The 19,197-nt window shown below is 59.4% G+C and overlaps 1 pseudogene; it reads right to left on the bottom strand.

Annotated features, from left to right (window-relative positions):
• Nucleotides 1-2,668: 2,668 nt before the first annotated feature.
• On the bottom strand, nucleotides 2,669-18,925 carry LOC144277567 (ultra-long-chain fatty acid omega-hydroxylase-like; annotated as a pseudogene).
• Nucleotides 18,926-19,197: the final 272 nt, after the last annotated feature.

The raw sequence follows: 19,197 nt of genomic DNA, 5'->3' as shown, positions 1-19,197 counted from the left end.
AGGCTGCTTTGTTACAAGGGGGTGGTGATAACACACAGAACTGGGCACTGAGACCTGGGCCCTTGCTGCCCCTCGCCCCGCTCAGTTGCCCAGAGTTTCCCTGCCAGTGACTGGGTGCTAGCCTAGAGGTCACAGCAGGCAGAGGTGGGTTAAAATTTATTGAGGCCCTGGGCACAAAGAACATTTGGGCCCCTACCCCATTCAAACACAAATGTATCAAAATGTATTAATACAAAGACTCCATTCACTCTTTACACAACGCATTATTAATGAAGCAAACCAGTCCATGATGTCTAAATAAACTACTCAATTTTTCCACATAGAATATGAATACGGCTAGATATCACTACACAAAGGTGTTCACTGCGACTTTGGACAACACCGATGTTACAAGAATCAGTCGTTCACAGGTCAACAAGCAGTTTTTTCATCTCCCCCAGTTTTCTTAAGCCTGACCGTTACGCAGGGGCCCCTCGCCAGCGGCAGTGACTCTTGCTGGTGGCCACTCTGACACTTGTTCCTAAAATACTTAATTAACTTTAAGAAAAAAATAAACAAATACGCACATACACACACGTCCAAATTAGTGTAATTTATTTACGTAGGGTTTGGGGTTTTTTTGCAGACTGAATAATAAAAATAAAGTACAGTTTTCTCTATTCTTTACTGGCCCTAAACAGAATAGAAACGCAAACAAACGTGCTTTGCATGTTCTTGTCTTTTTTGTTGTAGTTTCTTTTGCTTTTTGGGTTGCTTTGGTTATTTTTAGCCTTGTGAGCTAGTAAATCTGCTGCCGTGAAAAGTGATACTTGTATGTTAATATCACTTTTCACAGCCTCCCAGCTAGCTACTAAGTCTGCTGTGAAAAGTGACATTACCAAACATACAAATATCACTTTTCACAGCAGTTACACAGCCCTGGCAAGCCCGGAGACAAATTAAACCCTGTATGGGGAGGTGGATATGGAGGCAGTGGGGGCCCGGGGCACTGGGGGGAATGAATAGAGAGCTGGTGGAGGCAATGTGGGACTGTGGGGGTGGGAGTGGCAGCAGGGGCCAGAGTTGATGGTGGAGAGGGGGGAGCTGGGGGCCTGCACCCGCTGCTGCATGGTCAGGAGCCAGAGCCAGAGAGCCCAAAAACCCGGGGCTGGAGGACGCAGAGTGGGCTTGGGCAAAGGGGGGTTGGTGAGCCTGGGGCTGGCACTTGCTGCCTCACAGCTGGGGACCAGAGCCAGAAGACCCGTGGCCAGATCCTGGGGCCTGAAGCCCTGTGGCCAAGGAATGGAGCACGCGGTTGAAGTCTGGGGCTCGAGGAGGCAGTGGGGACTGGGGAGATGGCGGGGGGGGGGTCCCAGATCCCAGATCCCAAAGCCTCGTGGCCTCGACCCTGTAGCAGGGGCCTTGGACTTCACCATGCTCCGGAACCAACTTAGAAATATCATGAAACCAACTGTCCCGCAGCTCCAGGTCCATCTGCCCCAGCGGCCACATATGGCCCCCTGCTCGCTCTCTCTTTGAGCCATGAGTTCCCTGTGGGAGGGAGTGGGTCCCTGCTGGGTCTGCAGCCAGCCCTCCCGGGCACGGTCTGGCAATACACACACACAATGGGGAATTGTACATGTGCGTGAGTAACAAAGGCTTCCCTGCCCCAACTCCTGCAGGTGACTGCAGGCAGCAGGTTGCGATTGCTGGGCAGCTGCCCCCTGGATCGCTGCCCCACCCCAAAGCCACCTGCAGCAGAGTGAGAAATGGCCTTTGCCAGCGCTCACCTGGGGCACTGGGGGCCCCTCAGGAAGATCGGCCAGAGCACTGAGCCACGTGCCTGCAGGCCTCTCAGCTGTTCATGCCCCAGGCCAGGCAGGTGGATTGATGAGTGCAGGAGTGGGGGGAGCAGGACAGAGCAGGAGGAAAGATGCCTACCCTCCGGGGAAGAGGAGTGAGAGACAGACCAGACCCTCAGCTACAGACAGCAGCATCGGGGCACAGGTGGGCTGGCAAGAAAGCAGGGGCTGCTCCACTAACAAGCCCACAGCATTTAGGGTTATTGACCACGTGTTCTTAGATGCCCCACCATAAGTATGTGGCACTTCACCCCCCAACTGCATTTACCCTCATCCCCTGTGGGCAGGCCCATTAGCCCCATTGCACTGATGGGAGTTGAGGGCCAGAGGCTGAGTGACTTTCCCAAGGCCACTCAGGGAGCCTGTGGCAGAGCAGGGAATTGAACATGGGTCTCCCACATCCTAGACTAGTGGCCAGACAGCTTGGCACCCTGCCTCTGGCCAGTGGGGGCAGGGAACGCAGGCCAAAGGGTCGCCCAGACTGTGAGCGGGCAGCGCCGGGAGCCTGGCTGCTTGGCTCCATTTCTAGCTCTGACATTGAGTCACCAGGTGGCCGTGGGCATCCAGCGGGGCTGGGGAGAGGCACTTGTCACCCTGCCTCCCAGGGGCAGGTAGGGGAGGGCTAAGCAGCTGGTGTCTGAAAGGAGCCTGCAGCACCTGAGGGGCCCCATGCCCGGACCCCACAGCGCCTCCTTTGGTACAGAGGGCTGGTCTAGATTAGAGGAGAGAGCTGGCCCCACCATGATCCCCACCTGGTCCTCCACTCGGCAGGCCCCTGAGCTGTGCGGAGCAGGCTGGATCCCCGCAGCGGGCGGGAGCGCACGGCCCTAGGAGCGCGGTGCGGGGGGCCGGCCCTCACGGCTGGGCCCCAGCGGCTCCAGGTGCAGCCACAGCCCGTTCTCGCTGCGCAGGATCAGCTCGGGCTTGCGCCGCACGGGCCTGCTCTGGTCCAGCCGCAGGGCGAAGCGCAGCAGGGTCAGCACCAGCACCACCTTCATCTCTGCCATGGCGAAGTTCTGCCCGATGCAGTTCCTGCGAGAAAGCCAGGGGTGTCAGCCGGTGCTCTTCGCCTGGAAGCCACACCCCCTGTGAGGGCAGGGATGGGGGAGCAGGGACAGACAGATGCTGGGGGGAGCCCTCCCCCCTGTGGGAGAAGGGACAGATCCTCAGCAATAACAGCTGGCCCCAGCACTGACCAGAGGCCACCTCCTGCCTGTCCCACAATGCTTCACTGCAGCCAGGGAGCCGCTTGCTGGTGGGCAGCCGGGGGTGGGGGAGGGGGCAGTTCGTGCGGCGAGGGGCTCTGAGCCCGGCAGGCAGGTTACCTGGGTCCAGCAGAGAAGGGCATGAAGGCCAGTGGGGGCTGGTTCTTGGAGTTCTCTGGGTCGAAGCGGTGTGGGTTATAGACCTGGAGCAGCAAGCACAAGGCACGGTGAGGGGAGCGAGGGCGAAGGGTGGGGTGTGGGGCTGGTCCCGGAGCCAAGGGGGAGCAAAGGCAGCCCCTCCCCGGGTGCAGCTTGGGCACCAGGCTCCCCAAGAGTGAGCTTCTGACTGGGGCCATGCGCTGGCAGCGGGGATGGTTCTGCCTCCACCCAGCACTCAGTGACCCATCCCCACCCAGTGTGAATGGGGGTGCGACCCTCACTCCCCTCTAGGCGAGCTGGGGGGGGGAGGAGCTTCCTCTCTGGGGAGGGTCACTGGGAATCGGAAGCTGCTACTTTGATGGCGCTTCAGCACCCCCTGGTGCCACGCTGGGGCATTGGGTCAGCAATGACTCCGAGGGGACAGTGCCCCTACTGAGCCCCGCAATCCCACTCTCTGCAGCACAGCGCCCCCTGGTGCCACGCTGGAGGTGGCCGTGGGGTGGAGTAGAGCCAAAGGGGCAGAACAGAGTAACCAGTGGTACCTGGGGCTCCGGCTAGACAGCAGGATTGTGATGCGTCCCATAGATACTGATCAGACAGACGTTCCCTGCCAGAGAGGAAACTGCCTCATTAGAGAGAGGAAAGGGAGAAGGAGGGGAGGGGTTGTGCACCACAGGGGTTATGGGCCCAGTTCCGGTGCCATGCCCCTGGTTGGGGGGCAGGGAAGAAGGCTGGTACCTTTGGGTAGGACACGTCCGTCAGGCAGTTTGATGTCCTCGGTGCAGCGCCGGGACACGGCCGTGACAGGCGGGTGCAGACGCAGACTCTCCTTGATGCACATGGTGGAGAAGGGCATCCGGGACAGGTCCTCCCTGCAGAGAACAGAGCTTAGCGCTGGCCCCAGAGGTGGATGCATGGGGGGCCCAGTGTGAGCCCATGAGCCAGGCAATGGGGCTGGGACAGACTCGCATAGGCATGGAGCTGGCACTGAGGGGACAAACAACACCGTGACGGGGCGGGGGGGGGGGAGCATGCACATCTGAGTGGCAGGGTCCTTGGGCATCCAGGGCGGGACACGCAAAACCCAGAGCAGCAGGGCCCTCGGGCACTGGGGAGCAGCCTAGGGCCATCTTGCAGGGGAAGCCCTCCAGCTTGTGGGGCTGGCAGAGGTGAAGGGACCCCAGTGCTAGGCATAGACTGGTGGGGAGGGGAGGGGAGGGGAGGGAAGGGCAGCGGCTGGGCTAACCCTCACAGGTGGGGTGGGGGCTGTGCTGGAACTACAGGGCGTGGAAGTGGGGGTGCTGGGGGTCAGCACTGCAGCTGAAGCAGCCATCTCACCATTCAACCTCCTCCGACTCCTTGTCCCGCAGTAAGTCCTTGATCTCCTCCCGGCAGCGCTCCTGGTACTCGGGGTGACAGGCCAGGTTATACAGCAGCCAGGAGAGGCCGCTGGCTGTGGTGTCGTGGCCTGCAGAGAGAGAGGCCAGCGCAGCGTGAGAGCCGCGGGGGCAGAGAGGGACCATGGAGAGTCCGGGGCTGGAGGGACCCTCCCCCTGCCAGCACCTCCTCCGGGGCCTTGCTCCCCATGACTCTCTGGCAGTGCCAGCTGGGAACTCCAGGCCCCTCGTGCCTGCAGGGCAAATGGGGTGACTCTGAGCATCTGTCTCCACTACCACCACCTCCTCCGTTGCTGGGACTGTCTGGCAGTGCCCAGGGGCAGATCTGTCTTAGCCCCATTTCACGGAAAGGCACACCCAGCTCACTCAGAGCCAGGGACTGAACCCAGCTCTCCTGCCCTCCCCCCCATGTCATCTGCGGAGACCCCATCCTCCCACATGAGGCTGTGAGGTCAGCAGGCGAGCCCCCCCACCTCCTCTCCAGGGGGGCTCCTCACCCTCAAACATGAAGGTGTCGGCCTCAGCTGCGATGTCCTCGTCTGACAGGTCCTGGCCGTCCTCATCCTGCACAAAGCACACACTGCTGGACGGGTAACCTGGCTCCCCGTGACTCAGGGACCCCAGCCCCACCGGCCCACGCCTCCCCCACTTCAGAGCCTGGGAGGATGGGACATCTTGGGGTGGAGTGAGCTTGGCCATCTCCCCTCCACCCAGCCCGGGGAAAGAGGCAGTCCCTGCCCTGCCCCACAGCCCCAGGCCCCAAGGTGGGCTCTCCCCTTCCCCCATGCCCAGCCTGGCTCTGGTGTTAGAGCTCCCCAGAGATGCCAGCCTCATGTTGCCAAGTGCAGTTCATATCGCTCCACGCTGAGCATGCTGGGAAGGCAGCTCTGGCTGGGCCGCCCCAGAGAGCTGGGCCGGGGGGCAAGTCCCGGTTGACAGACATCACACAGCACCTTCCACCTGGCTCCCCAGGACTCTCTGGCAGTGCCAAATGGGAACTCCAGGCCCTGCCCTGGACGTCAACGAACCCCCACACTCCCGAGGGCAGGATCTCCCACTGTGTCCCCTTGGCCAATCGCAGGACATCCGTGACCTCCGCCCACCCCCATGGGGCAGGCCCCCCATGTCCCCTTGGCCAATCGCAGGACATCCGTGACCTCCCCCCACCCCCACGGGGCAGGCCCCCCCATGTCCCCTTGGCCAATCGCAGGACATCCTTGACCTCCGCCCACCCCCACGGGGCAGGCCCCCCCACCATGTTACCTTGGCCAGGAGCAGGATGTCAATGAAGTCCACCGTCCTGCCCTGCTTGGATTTGAGCCAGGCCTCCCTGCCCCGGTGGCTCAGGGCCTGGTGGCGCCGCTGCACCACGTCGGCCGTGAAGCGGTGCACGGTGTCGCAGGCGCGCCGGAAGCGCCGCCCGTCGGGTGACAGGCGGAACAGGAAGTCGCAGTGCAGGAGCAGGCGGTGCTGGCGTCCCACCACCAGGGAGCTGAGTTCCAGGATGGCTGCGATGTAGTCACTGGGTGTCCTGCAACACAACAGGCCAGCATGTGCCTGACAGGCCGGGGCGGGGTCCCCCTGATCAGAGCTGGGGGATCCCGGCGGGCTGGGCCTCGCCACAGAGCGATGGCGTGATCTCCCAGCCACGGGATCTCCGGGCCGGCCGGCGGGGAAGGGACCAAGCTTGGGTGCCTCTGGCTGCTGCTGCGGCTCAGCCAGTGTGGGACGGTGACAAATGACCAGAAAGGGTTAAGCATCCTGCAGGACAAATGACTCAGATTCAACCCTTAAAAACATATGGGGAGATCACGTTTGTGGTTTTGGGTATTTACGTACATACTAGCAGAGGTCACCAATGTAATCAAACAGTCCCTGTCCATGCTGTATTCGGTTAATTCAGAGATCAAAAGAACATCAATGAACTGTAAACGCAGGATATCGTCGCTGTATTCCTCTCTCTTTGAAATGTACAGCCAATCATCTGCGACTGGTGGAAAAACCGGCAACTGCCTTGTGTTACTTCGTGTAGCTAATTACCGGTGATGGACCTACTTCAGAGTTGCCCCGATTGCCTATTGTTGGTCTAAGGACTCCAACCTGTCAAAGAAGGCCTGGAGTTGTATAAAAAGACCCTTGGGTCCTGATCCTGTTTATCTCAGATCTGCTTGAGGCTTCATGCAGGGGAAGCCTAAGCCACAAGGACTGAGATCCCAGTTCTGACTGGACCGCCCTGAATATAAACACTGGACTATAACCAATGGACTATTTCTGAAAGAACTCTTTGCCTCTGCAAAGCTCTCCATCTCGGCTATAAATCTGAACCTCAAGAATTATACTCATGTCTGTATGTGCACCAGTGCAGTAAAACAGGTACAAGCTGCCGACGAGGGCCCTGCAGTACACGTATAAACTGGGGGCAGGAGGGTTCTGGGGTGATGGGACTGAGGTGAGGAGCTTCCTGGCAGCGAGAGGCATGCAACAGCAGGATCATCCCCCAAGCGAGTCACAGCACAGCCATGCCGACCCCACAGGCGTTAGCAGACAGATCTGCGAGTGCAAGCACCAAGCACCAGCCTCCGCGCAGCGAGCTGCAGGAGCTCCACCCCCAGTGCTGACCCGGGGTGCAGCCACTATAGCAACCCCCCAACGCCTCCAGACACCCACTGGAGAGCCCCTGCCCAGGCCTGCAGTAACACCCTCCCCGCCCTGGGATCTCCAGTTCAGGGACCCATTCCGTGAATCCGGCCAGGCTCACTGGGGCCAGGCCAGGAAGGGAGGGAGGGACCCTGCAGCCCATTCTCCCCACTCTGACCTCCCCCAGTGAGGGGGCTCCCACCCTCGGGTCAGCGCGGGGCCCTGCTGGGGGAGCTGCCCCCGCGTCACTCACTCCTGGCAGTTGCTGTTGTAGCTGAAGACGCATTTCTGCAAACTGTCCAGGGTCATGAGGCTGATCTGACCAAACATGTCCAGGGAGGTGGAGCCTGACGCCACCAGCCGGCGCCACTTGGCCTGTGGGGGAACAGTGCCCGTGAGAGCCGCCCCCGAGCAGCTGCCTGCAGGGACAGCACTGCGGAGCCCAGTGCCCATGCAATGCGGGTGGGCCAGCGTCAGAGACAGGCAAGCAGACAGGGGAGGAGGCTAGTGGACTGGTGCAGTGACAGGGCTGGGCATGTGGTGGGGGCAGGTGAAAGAGCAGTGGACAGGCGGGTGGGCGGGCAGGGTATCGGTGCAGTATATGCCCGGGGGGCGGTGCAGGGCCAGAAGCACTGCGTAGTGATGGTACAGCATATTGCATAGTGTGTGGGGGAGGCATGGGGAGGGCAGGCTGCTGGTTCCACATATGCCAAGGGAGGAAGGCACTAGTGCAGCGTGTGCTATGGGGGGAGGGTCACGGGCAGGCTGGGGGTGGCAGGGTGCCAGGGCACTGTGTGCCATAGGGGGAAAGGTCCCAGGCAGGCTGGCAGGTGCCAGGGCAGTGTGTGCCATGGGGGGGAGAGTACACGGGCAGGCGGGGGGGTGGCATGGTGCCAGGGCAGTGTGTGCCATGGGGGGAGGATCACGGGCAGGCTGGGATTTGAATGGTGCCAGGGAACTGTGTGCCATGGGGGAGGGTCCTGGGCAGGCTGTGGGTGGCAGGGCAGCGTGTGCCATTGGGGGGAGGGTCACGGGCAGGCTGGGGTTTGAAGGCTGCCAGGACAGTGTGTGCCGTGTGGGGGGAGGGTCCCAGGCAGGCTGGCAGATGCCAGGGTAGCATATGCCGTGGGGGGAGGGTCCCAGGCAGGCTAGCAGGTGCCAGGGCAGTGTGTGCCATGGCAGGAGGCTCATGGGCAGGCTGGGGGGTGGCATGGTGCCAGGGCAGTGTGTGCCATGGCGGGAGGGTCACGGGCAGACTGGGATTTGAAGGGTGCCAGGGCACTGTGTGCCATGGGGGAAGGTCCACGGGCAGGCTGGCGGGTGCCAAGGCAGTGTGTGCCGTGGGGGGGGAGGGTCCATGGGCAGGCTGGCGGGTGCCAGGACACTGTGTGCCATGGGGGAGGGTCCTGGGCAGGCTGGGGGTGGCAGGGCAGCGTGTGCCATGGCGGGAGGGTCATGGGCAGGCTGGGATTTGAAAGGTGCCAGGGCACTGTGTGCCATGGGGGAGGGTCCCGGGCAGGCTGGCGGGTGCCAGGGCAGTGTGTGCCGTGGGAGGGGCCAGAGGCACAGGCATAGATTTGGTGCCATGACGGGAGGGGGTTACTCACATGCATGATGTCAGTGCTCTGGTTGAAGATCTTCATGTAGGGCTTCAGGATGTCGAAGTGGAAGGCTGGCGTCAGCATGCGCCGGTGCCGCACCCATTTCGGACCATTGCTCAGCAGCAAACCGTCCCCTGAGATGACAGGCGCTCAGCTCAGAGCCCTGGCAGAGATCCCGCAGCCCAGGCCCCCTGCAGCCCGCTGAGTCGCAGCCAGCTGGGGTGCTCAGCGAGAATCAACCTCCCTGGTGCATGTTGGGCAGCACGAGAGTGCGTGCACGTGTGCAATGCGTGCATGGGTGGGGGTGTGAGTGAAGCATGTGTGTGTTTGTGGGGGCACGTGTGGGCATGACCATGCAGGTGCATGCGTGTGTGTACGTGCAGGTGCGTGGTGGTATGCACACAGAGGTACGTGCGCATGTGAAGGCGTGTGTGTGATCCTGGGCACACCCATGTGCTGGTGCTCACGGCTATGGCACGAGTAGCTCCAGCTCCACACTGACATAAGAATGGACAGACTGGATCAGCTCGATGGTCCATCCAGCCCAGTCTCCTGTCTGCCAACAGTGGCCATATCCCTCCTTTGTCGTCTCTCTTCCAAGCTGAAAAATCCCCGTCTTTTTAATCTTTCCTCATATGGAACCTGTCCCATACCCCTCGTCATTTTTGTTGCCCTTTTATGAACCTTTTCCACGTCCAATATATCTTTTTTGAGATGGAGCAACCACACCTGCATGCAGTATTCAAGATGTGGGGGTACCATGCATTTATATAGAGACAATATGATATTTTTCTGCATTATTATCTCTCCCTTTTCTAATGGTTCCCAACATTCAGTTCGCTTCTTTGACTGCCGCAGCACATTGAGTGGATGTTTTCAGATAACTATCCACAATGACTCCAAGATCTCTTTCTTGAGTGGTATCAGCTGATTCAGGCCCCATCATTATTTATGTATAGTTGGGATTATGTTTTCCAATGTGCGTTACTTTGCATTTATCAGCATTGAATTTCATCTGCCATTTTGTTGCCCAGTCACCCAGTTTGGAGAGATTCTTTTGAAACTCTTTGCAGTCTGCTTTGGACTTATCCTGAGCGGTTTTGTATCATCTGTAAATTTCGTCACCTCTTTACCCACTTTTCCAGATCATTTATGAATATGTTGAATGGGACTGGTCCCAGTACAGACCCCTGGGGGACACCACTATTACCTCTCTCCATTCTGAAAACTGACCATTTATTCCCACCCTTTGTTTCCAGTCTTTTAACCAGTTACTGATCCAGAAAGGACCTTCCCTCTTATCCCACGATAGCTTACTTTGCTTAAGAGCCTTTGGTGTAGGAACTTGGTGAGTCACTCCCCTTCCCTTGATCAGTCAGGGACTGCGATGAGGTAATGCTCACCTGACCCTGAAGGGTCAGGGTGGGGGGACACAGCCAAGAGGGAAGAAAGAACATGATAAAAGGGAGAGACATTTGCCATGGTCTTCTTCTCTCTTCCACCTCCATCTACAGACCTCACCAAGCCACTGAAGCGCTGATCAAAGGGGAGAGCCTGGCTGAAGGACAACCAGCTAGCCTGTGGTGAGAAGCATCTAAATTTGTAAGGACAATAAAAGCGTTAAGATCAGCTTAGAATGTGTTTTGCTTTCATTTTGTTTGACCAAATCCGACTTGTTTTGCTTTGACTTATAAATCACTTAAATCTATCTTTGTAGTCAATAAATCTCTTTGTTTATTCTACCTGACGCAGTGCATTTCGTTTGAAGTGTGTCAGAGACTCCCCTTGGGAGAACAAGCCTGGTAAATATCAATTTCTTTGTTAAATTGATGAAATCTCATAAGCTTGCAGCGGGCATAACTGGACACTGCAAGACGGAGGTTCCTAGGGTTGTGTCTGGGACCAGAGATATTGGCTAGTGTCATTCAATTGCACAGACCAAGGAGCAGCTTACATGCCAGGGGCTGTGTGTGAACAGCCCCAGAGTGGGGGTTCTCACAGAAGAGCAGGGTAAGGCTGGCTCCCAGAGTCAAGGATTGGAGTGACCTAGCTGATCATCGGTCCAGATAACACCAGAGGGGAACATCACACCCTCCATTCCCCACAAGCCCCTCCCCTGGGGTCCGGGCCCCATGACACCAAGCACAACAGATCCAAGCCCAGAAGAAAGGGCACTCACCTAGCCAGGGCTTCAGGAAGCCGTAGAACAGGTAGTCCTTGGGTGCGATGGCAACTGTGGGGGAGACCAGAGACCGGCAGGCCCAGGGGTTAGTGCTGAGACACACATGGCTCGGGGGTGCAGAGATGCGGCACACCTGGGGTTTAGTGCTGAGACACACACACGGCAGAGTGGAACAGAGATGGGCGCACCCCGGTGTTAGTGCTCAGACGCACACGGCCCTGGGGGCGGTAATGGGGTGCACCCTGGCGTTAGCGCTCACACACACATACACGGTTTAGGACACAGGGAAGGAGTGCAGGACTACTGTTATCAGAGCCCCGGCTGGAGCTGCAGCTCCAATGGGCCCCCTTTTGGTCTGGAAAGGGGCAGCTGCAGGAATGTGGGTCTGTCCAGTGCCCACCTGCTCCACAGGCTGTTTCCTAAGGAGCCTTGGCGCATCGCCCTGTGAAAGCAGCCCCCATCAGACAAGGCAGAACCCTGCTGGACACCCTGCTCCAGGCTCTACCCTAGGAGCCAGGAGGGTGGCTGCTGGGGCAACGGGACAGGCTCAGTGAACAGCGTGAAGGAGCCACACGACAGGGACCAGGTGCTGAGCCACCAGGCCCCTCACGCAGAGCAGGCTTGCTCTGAGCAAGTCACAGACAGGTAGGAGGACACGGGGCACAAGCAGCATCCGCAGCCTGGGCCGGGCCTGCAGCGCGACAGAGACTCCTCCTGGGGCAGTGCCTGTGACCCACGGACTGCGTGAGTTTGGCCCTCACGTGGGGCCTTCACAATAGAGAGCTTGGCATCCTTAAAACTCCCTATTAGCTGTATTCCCTGGCTCTGCGAGCAGAGTGGGGATCCTGTGGCTACAGCAGGGTCTGGAGGGGGCTGGGAGCCAGGACTCCTGGGTTCTATTCCTGTCTCTTACATGGACATGCTGTGTGAGTCCCCTGCCCCCTCTGTACCTCAGTGACTCCCTACCTCGCAGGGCTGGGCGAATGGCTGGCACTCGGGTGGGTGACATGGGAGACGGGCAAAGGTGGCTTGGCAGGCCCAGCTCTCTGAGACTGAGCTGGCCACAGCTGCTCCTCTCCCTGGGTCAGCCAGAGACAATAGGGGCAGAAACTGCCCCCCCTGCACCACTAGCCCCAGGACCACCCCCTCTCTGCACCATTCCCCAGATTCCCCCACGCCCAACATCCCACTAGCCTCACGGCCATGCACCCCCACAACAGTATCTCTCTGCTGCTCCCCATAGGCCCCCCCAAGAATATCGGCCATTTGGTCCTTATGACTCTCCCTGACCTGTTTCTCCCCTGGACCACCTCCCTCATTGTCCCCTTCACCCCACAGCCCTGCCATGCCCCCTTTGGGACCATGGACTGAGTTGATGAAGGTGTCCCTGAGCCAGCTGGATGCTATCAGATCCCCCACTCGCCTATCACCAGCCAGGGATGCTGGCAGGGCTGCAATGAACCTTTGCTCCCATGAGTCACTGGCCCAGAGCCTGACGGCAGCTCCAGCTGGGCTTCAGCCAGCCAGACGTGCTCCTCTCAGGACGCTAAGGGATGGCTACAGCCTCTGCCCTAACTCCTCTGGGGCCAGGGGGACTCACTAAGGACCCTGGGTTGGCAGCACCCAGCCAGACAAGCAGCCCAATGAACAGCCACCTGCCGAGCTGAGCTCGGCCTGAGACCTGATCCCTTCCCCCAGCCCCGACAGCCAGGCAGCTTCCTCCTCAGCCACGTGGAGGAGGGCTGGTCTCAGCAGCCAGTCCTCCTGGCCGGGGGCTTTTCTAGGGAGCAGCTGCCCTCTCACCACTGGGCCCATGTCCCTAGAGGTCCCGTCATGGCGGGTGCAGCACACATAACATCGAGAGCTCCAGGCGCCTGCTGGGAATCCAACCCCTGCTGAGCCCCAGGACAGACAGACAGACGGACACACAAACTCCTGGGGCTGGGGCCACCCTCACTACCTGACTCCAGCAGCACGGGTTTAACGGCCTCTGGGTGGAAGAGCCGGAGAATGGGAAACCAGGGCCCAAACCACCAAAGGCAGGAGTGGCCGTAGCGCCCGACGAGCTCATCTACGCACTGCATCCCCTCCTCCCTGTTCTGACCCTACAACGAGGAGCCATGGGTTAGCCACGGGCCAGCTGGGACTCCGGCCACGTCTCCGGCCAGGGCGACATGCTGGGCCCAGCGCCCGACTCAGCCCACTGCAGGAGCAGCAGCTCCCCAAGCAGACCAACTGCTGGCTGCTCTCAGAGCGCCTCTGGCTTCATTTCTAATGGGGGAGGGAGGGCTGCCCTCACCTGGCAGTCGGTTGGATGGGGCCACTTGGGGCTCCCTGTGTTATTGCAAACACGGCTCCCAGCCATTCTCCGTGCAGAGGTGAACCCGGGGGCTCAGTGGGCAGCGAGCATGAGCCCTCAGCCCCGGCATGAACTGGCTACATGCATTCACACAGCCCCAGCACTGCATCCCTGCCCTGCGCTTCTCTGCTATCCAGCTGAGCTGAGCAGGAGACTGAGGGCTCCTGAGCCCCGAAGCACCTCTCTCCTGGCCCCGTGACATCCAGCTCTGCTCCAGGGAGCAACGTTCATTGCTCAGACCCAGCTGCTGGCTTTGAGGACTAAGGCCAGACCTCCCTTCTCTGTGTCCTGCCAAGCCCACCTGGCACTGGGGGAGGGAGCCGGACTCTGTTCCCGCTGCTGCATCAGCAACGGGATTGTTTACAAAGTTCCCGCAGACTGCACTGGGCTCCTGGGCACAGCGAGTCATACAAAGGGCTGGCGGGGTAGGGCTGGATGCTAGGCTGGCGGGGAGGGGCAGCATTTCTATTTGTTGCTTTGGCTCTGGACTTAGGGCCCTGGTGAAACTTCCAGAGTCACTTCTCAACCACCCTGCAGGGCAGCAGTTCAGGGATGAGCAAACAAGCCCCAGCGTAGCTCCACGTGCCCTTGGCCCTGCGGGCCCAGGCGCCACTTGGAGCAGGGCTAATTGGGAAGAGTGGCAGCAGTACGTTAACGGGGACAGACGTCCCCTCCGCAAGGGGGCAGAAGAGGCTGGAGCAGGAGCCCCCAGGCCAGGGAGCACCGACCAGGCTGGGGGCTGGATTCCGTCGGAGTCTGGCTTCAGCTCATCGCGCGTCCCCCTGCAGCGCACAGCCCCAGCAACTCGCTCACCAGAGAGGGGCCTGCGCTGGCGGTGCTGGGACACCTGGAGGCGTTCTGCCTGCTCCTGCCCTCCTCGCCCACACCCCAGTGGGACTCTGCCCCATCCCCCTATGGCAGCAGGCAGCCTTCTGGGTGCCCCTGGATCCAGAGAGTAGCAGGGGCTGGGCTGGATGCCCCAAAGCAGTAAATGACACAATCTCTCAAGAGCCAAACAGGAACTGGTACAAACTAGGGCACAAGGAAGACCCCACCCCCCAAACACCTGGCCCCCGCAGCTACATGGCCCCATTTTATTCCCCTGCCTCCCTGCACAGAGCACGTTGACGGCCTTTGCCCAGGGTGAGCTGGTGCAGACAGTGGCCTGCAGCAAGAGCAGTCACATCAAGGGAGCTGGAGGAGCTGGACTAAGGCAGCCTGTCCTCCAGGGGGGACCCAGAACCGCCCGGGGGGGAAAAGGGGATTCTGTAGAGCTGCACAGCCCAGCCTGTCCGACAAGGTTTCCACTGCAGCACGGCCCCAGAGACAGGCTGAAGCTTCCTGGGGCTGCCTGGGCAGAGCTGTCCCGCAATGGAGCAGGGAGGCAATAGCCCCTCCCTCCAATGTGCCCCCACCTCAAATAGCACAGCGACAGCTGGGGAGGGGTCTGGGAGGAGCCACCAGAACACCTCAAGCTCTGGGAAACCTGCCTCTCTGGGGGAGGCCACAGGAGCCCAACGGATTTAATTTCTTCAAGGGCAGGAAAAGAGGTGCCTAGATCCCAGCTACCAGCCCCTCCATGGGCAGGGACGCCTGGCAGCAGGGGGCTCTGCCATCCAGCAGACAGCGGCAGAGTCAGATCCAGCGGGAACGAACTCAGACTGACAACACAGTGCAGGTGTTTAACAGGGAGGGGATCGAGCCCTGGGAACTGTTAGGATATAGATATTCAGGCCTGTCTGTAAAGGCCTATCCCCTAAGAATTTAAGTGTATTCTTATCACTTGGCTAGTTATAGAGGTATAAAAGAAAGAATCAAAATCACTGTCTGCTGGTGTAAGGGTCTTCTCTTACTGTGACAGTCTGAGGCCCTGTTCTTAGCTAAGGCCTTTGGCTAAGCAGCAGAGGCAGCCATAAGCTGGGAAGCGACCGGTCACCTCCTCACATTCCAAACTAGTCACACTGAAATAAGGGGCTATTGGGCTGTCAGGCACTATCAGGACAGGATTGTATTCCTATCACCTCCAGAGAAAGGGAAGTGCCTAGAAAATGTAAAAGGAAACTTAGTTTGATAGCATCCTGTCTGGCAAGAACTCACTTATCAATAGCTGGGATGTGAAATCCTCATTTCTGTATTGTCTTGTCATTATAGTTCCCACTTTGCTATTGTTTGTCTGTATAATCTCTGTCTGGTTCTGTGATTGTTCCTGTCTGCTGTATAATTAATTTTGCTGGGTGTAAACTAATTAAGGTGGTGGGATATAATTGGGTACATAATCATCTTACAGTATGTTAGGACTGGTTAGTTAAATTTCAGGAAAATGATTGGTTAAGGTATAGCTAAGCAGAACTCAAGTTTTACTATATAATCTGTAGTCAATGAGGAAGTGAGTGGGTGTGGGTGGGAGGGGGTGGGCATGTGGGTGAGGGAAATGGGAACAGGGAATGGGGCTGGGGAAATTGGAATAATGTTTGGCTAAGGGCAGGAATGGGAACAGGGACACAGGTGTAAGGCTCTGTGGTGTCAGAGCTGGGAAGGAAGATACTAAGGAAGGAAACTGGAATCATGCTTGCTGGAAGTTCACCCCAATAAACATCGAATTGTTTGCACCTTTGGATTTCGGGTATTGTTGCTCTCTGTTCATGCGAGAAGGACCAGGGAAGTAAGTGGGTGAAGGAATAAGCCCCCTAACAGGAACAGCTGGCCCAGGGACACAGGGGCTTTGCCATCCCTGGGAGTCTTTACATGGAGATGGGCTGTCCCTTTGTAACGCTCCCTCCAGCACAGCCAGGAGCTTGGGGCTGGCTGAAGGGAGCTCTGGGGAGGGTCTCTGCCTTGTGTGACACCGGCAGTCAGATTAGAGGAGCAGAATGGTCCCTCCTGGCCTGACCCACCCTGCATTCAGCTCTGGGCCCCCTGGACAGTAAACCAATCCCAGGGGTCAAGGCCAGAAGAGGCTGCTGGGCCCACACAGTGCAGAACACAGGGGAGAGCAGCCAAGGTGGCAGGGAAGGATTGGTTCACCCGGGCAGAGGAGCGAGTCAGTTGAGCCAAGGGGCCTGCACTGATTATGTATGAGAACACGAGGGCTGTGACCCACGGGGGTGGGGGGTTGAGCTGGAGCAGAGGGAAACCCAGGCTGGACAGTGCGGACTCCGAGGAGCTATTGCAGGGAGACGGCCATTAGCTCCCCAGGCGGATTGTCCTGTCTGGTGCCTTCCCCAGGGCTCTGGTCGGGCTGCTCTGCAGGGTCTCAGGTGACTGGCTCCCAGCCCTGCCCTGGGGAAGTCAGGAAAGCCTTCATACCACCATGATGTCACACTGGGGGTAAGGGACTGGCTGGGAGCCCTGTCCCTTGGGATGTTCACAGCTAGCCTGGCCAGGGCCCTGGAGAACAGATTGCTGGGGCCAGTCCTGCATAGGTTCCCAGGGGACGGGCTAGAGGGGCCCAGCTGGTGTCTCCCATCTCTGGCCCCACAAGTTGTGTCTATAGTGCACGTAGACACCCGGGACCTGCCCATGTCAGCTGACTCGGACTCAGGGCTGTAAATCTGAGGTATAGACATTTGGGCTTAACTGGAGCCCAAGATCTGGGATCCCACAGGGAGGAGGTCCCAGAGGCCAGGCTCCAGCCCCAGCTGGAATATCTACACTGCAGGGTAACAGCCCCACAGGCTGAGCCCGAGCCAGCTACAGGTGTCTACATGCTGTACGGACATACCCTCAGAGCCTCACCACCACCCCCAGGAGTCAGCGTACCTGAGGCTGTTGTGATCGGCCTGAGGAAATCAGGGTGCACCAGGCACAGGACTGGCAGGAAGGGCCCCATCCATGTCACAAAGACCTGGGAGAATGTAGCCACTGTTTGGGACACCAGGCTCAGCCCCTCCTCACCAGGTATGAACTGCAGGAGGGACGGGGCAGAGTTAATATAGGAGAGACCCAATCCTACCCGGGACTCCTGAGCAAGTCAGCGCATGCCAGGCAGGGGCAGAATCGGATCCTGTGATCAGAGGCAGGACTGCCGTGTGCAATGCCTCACCAAGTGTATCTGTCAAGACCCTCACTCCTGGCCCAGTGCTCACATCCCATCCATCTTGGGGGATGCTCCCCAGAGCAGTCAATACATTTCCGAGACTGCCCCTCTCCCCAAGGACCTAGAGACTGGCCTGACCCCTAGTGTCAGGGGACCCTCCGACACCAACCCTATCTCCCCTCACTGCGCTGGTGGCTGCTCTGAGGCCAAACATGCCTCACTCCAAGCAGCCAGTTGGGTCTCCTAGGTCCCTCTGTGCTCTGAGGGGCAGAGCTCCTGCAATGCCCGATGTCACAGCACATGGTGATTGGCTATGCCCTTGCCAAAGCTACACCAGGTGGGGCCAGCCTGCCAGGGGCTTTATAACCCTCCCTGCTCCACAGCAAAGGCGGCCGAACAGGCCCAGGGGCCACTTACCACCAATGCAGGCAGAGCCATTGGGGTGCAGCTGGCTGGCAGGGGTGTCACGGGGCTGGGCCAGGGAGCATGGCAGGGGCCAGTGGTGAGCAGAGATGCTTCTATGGATTGGTTCCCTTAGAGCCCCTGCCGCTGGGCAAGTGTCTGGGCACCAGCACCCAGAGCCACCCACCAGGGCACATCCCACGCTCAGCCTGGGGCCCTGCCTGGAGAATGTGGCATTTGAGTGCAGGGCACTGAGTGGTTAGGGGGCCATTTGCACCCCTGTCTCACTCTGCATGTGGGCCGGCATCCCACCTGCCCCATCCAGTGCCAGAGGTGGATCCCAGGGCCCTGCCGTATCGGGGGTGCATCAGACCCAGCAGCCATAGGAAGGGCCCCACCCACAGCAGGAGGGGGAGCAGCAGCGTGGCTAATGCCTCTGCCTCCAGCTCAGGCCCGCCTCGTTGGGTCAGGAAGTCTGACTGAGTTCAGACGCTGCTCACTCTGGTGCCAGACAGGGCGCGTGCTGAGAACCTGGTGGAGCTGTCCCAGGACCCTCGTCTCCTACCCCTGCTCGGTCCCAACCCCATTCCCATGTGTCATGCAGCTGCAGCGAGCACGGCGCCCTGAGCAACCTGCCATGCCATGCTCCCCTTGCCAGCACCAGCTGGGGCCAAAGCCCTTCACCTGGGAGAGAGGGAGAGGCTTGAACCAGCAGGGTCACCTGCCCCCAGCCCTCTCAGGGGCTATTCTACCAGCCCCTCCCTTGGAGTGGGCCAGGGTGGCTCCTCCCAGCAGGGGTCAAGCCATGTCTCAGTGGCAACAAGGAGTAAGAGGGGAGAGAAGACACTCACCCCCTTCTCGCCCCCACGGGACATGACACCTACCATCCCCAAGTGTCCCAGCAGCCAGTTGCGACGCGGGGGCTCCGGGAAGCAGCGCAGCCGCTGGCAGGTCACATAGTAGCGGTGCCAGGATCTCCCAAGCTGCAGGAGGGTGCGGAAGAGCAGGGCCAGCAGAGCAAGGAGCAGGGCGGAAACGGTGTAGGCGCGGAAGGGGGTCCGCTCCATGCTCAGCAGCTCCAGCACCCAGTCCGTGAGCGGCAGCATCCTGTGGGGAAAGACCGGGCTGTTACGGGGGTGAACTGCCACTGGGTCCCTTTGTTACAAGCTGTATGTACGTTACTGAGCTGCTGAGAGGTAGATACACTGGAGGGTAGGGAAGGGTCCAGAGTGACCTAGACAAATTGGAGGACTGGGCCAAAAGAAATCTGAGGAGGTTCAACAGGGACAAATGCAGAGTCCTGCACTTAGGAAGGAGGAATCCCATGCACCGCTACAGGCTGGGGACCGACTGGCTAAGCAGCAGTTCTGCAGAAAAG

The sequence above is a fragment of the Eretmochelys imbricata genome, chromosome 20, assembly GCF_965152235.1.
Source record: "Eretmochelys imbricata isolate rEreImb1 chromosome 20, rEreImb1.hap1, whole genome shotgun sequence".
In the NCBI taxonomy this organism is placed as follows: Eukaryota; Metazoa; Chordata; order Testudines; family Cheloniidae; genus Eretmochelys; species Eretmochelys imbricata.
Note: the sequence above shows the minus strand (reverse complement) of the source record. Positions and strands in the feature narration are given on the sequence as shown.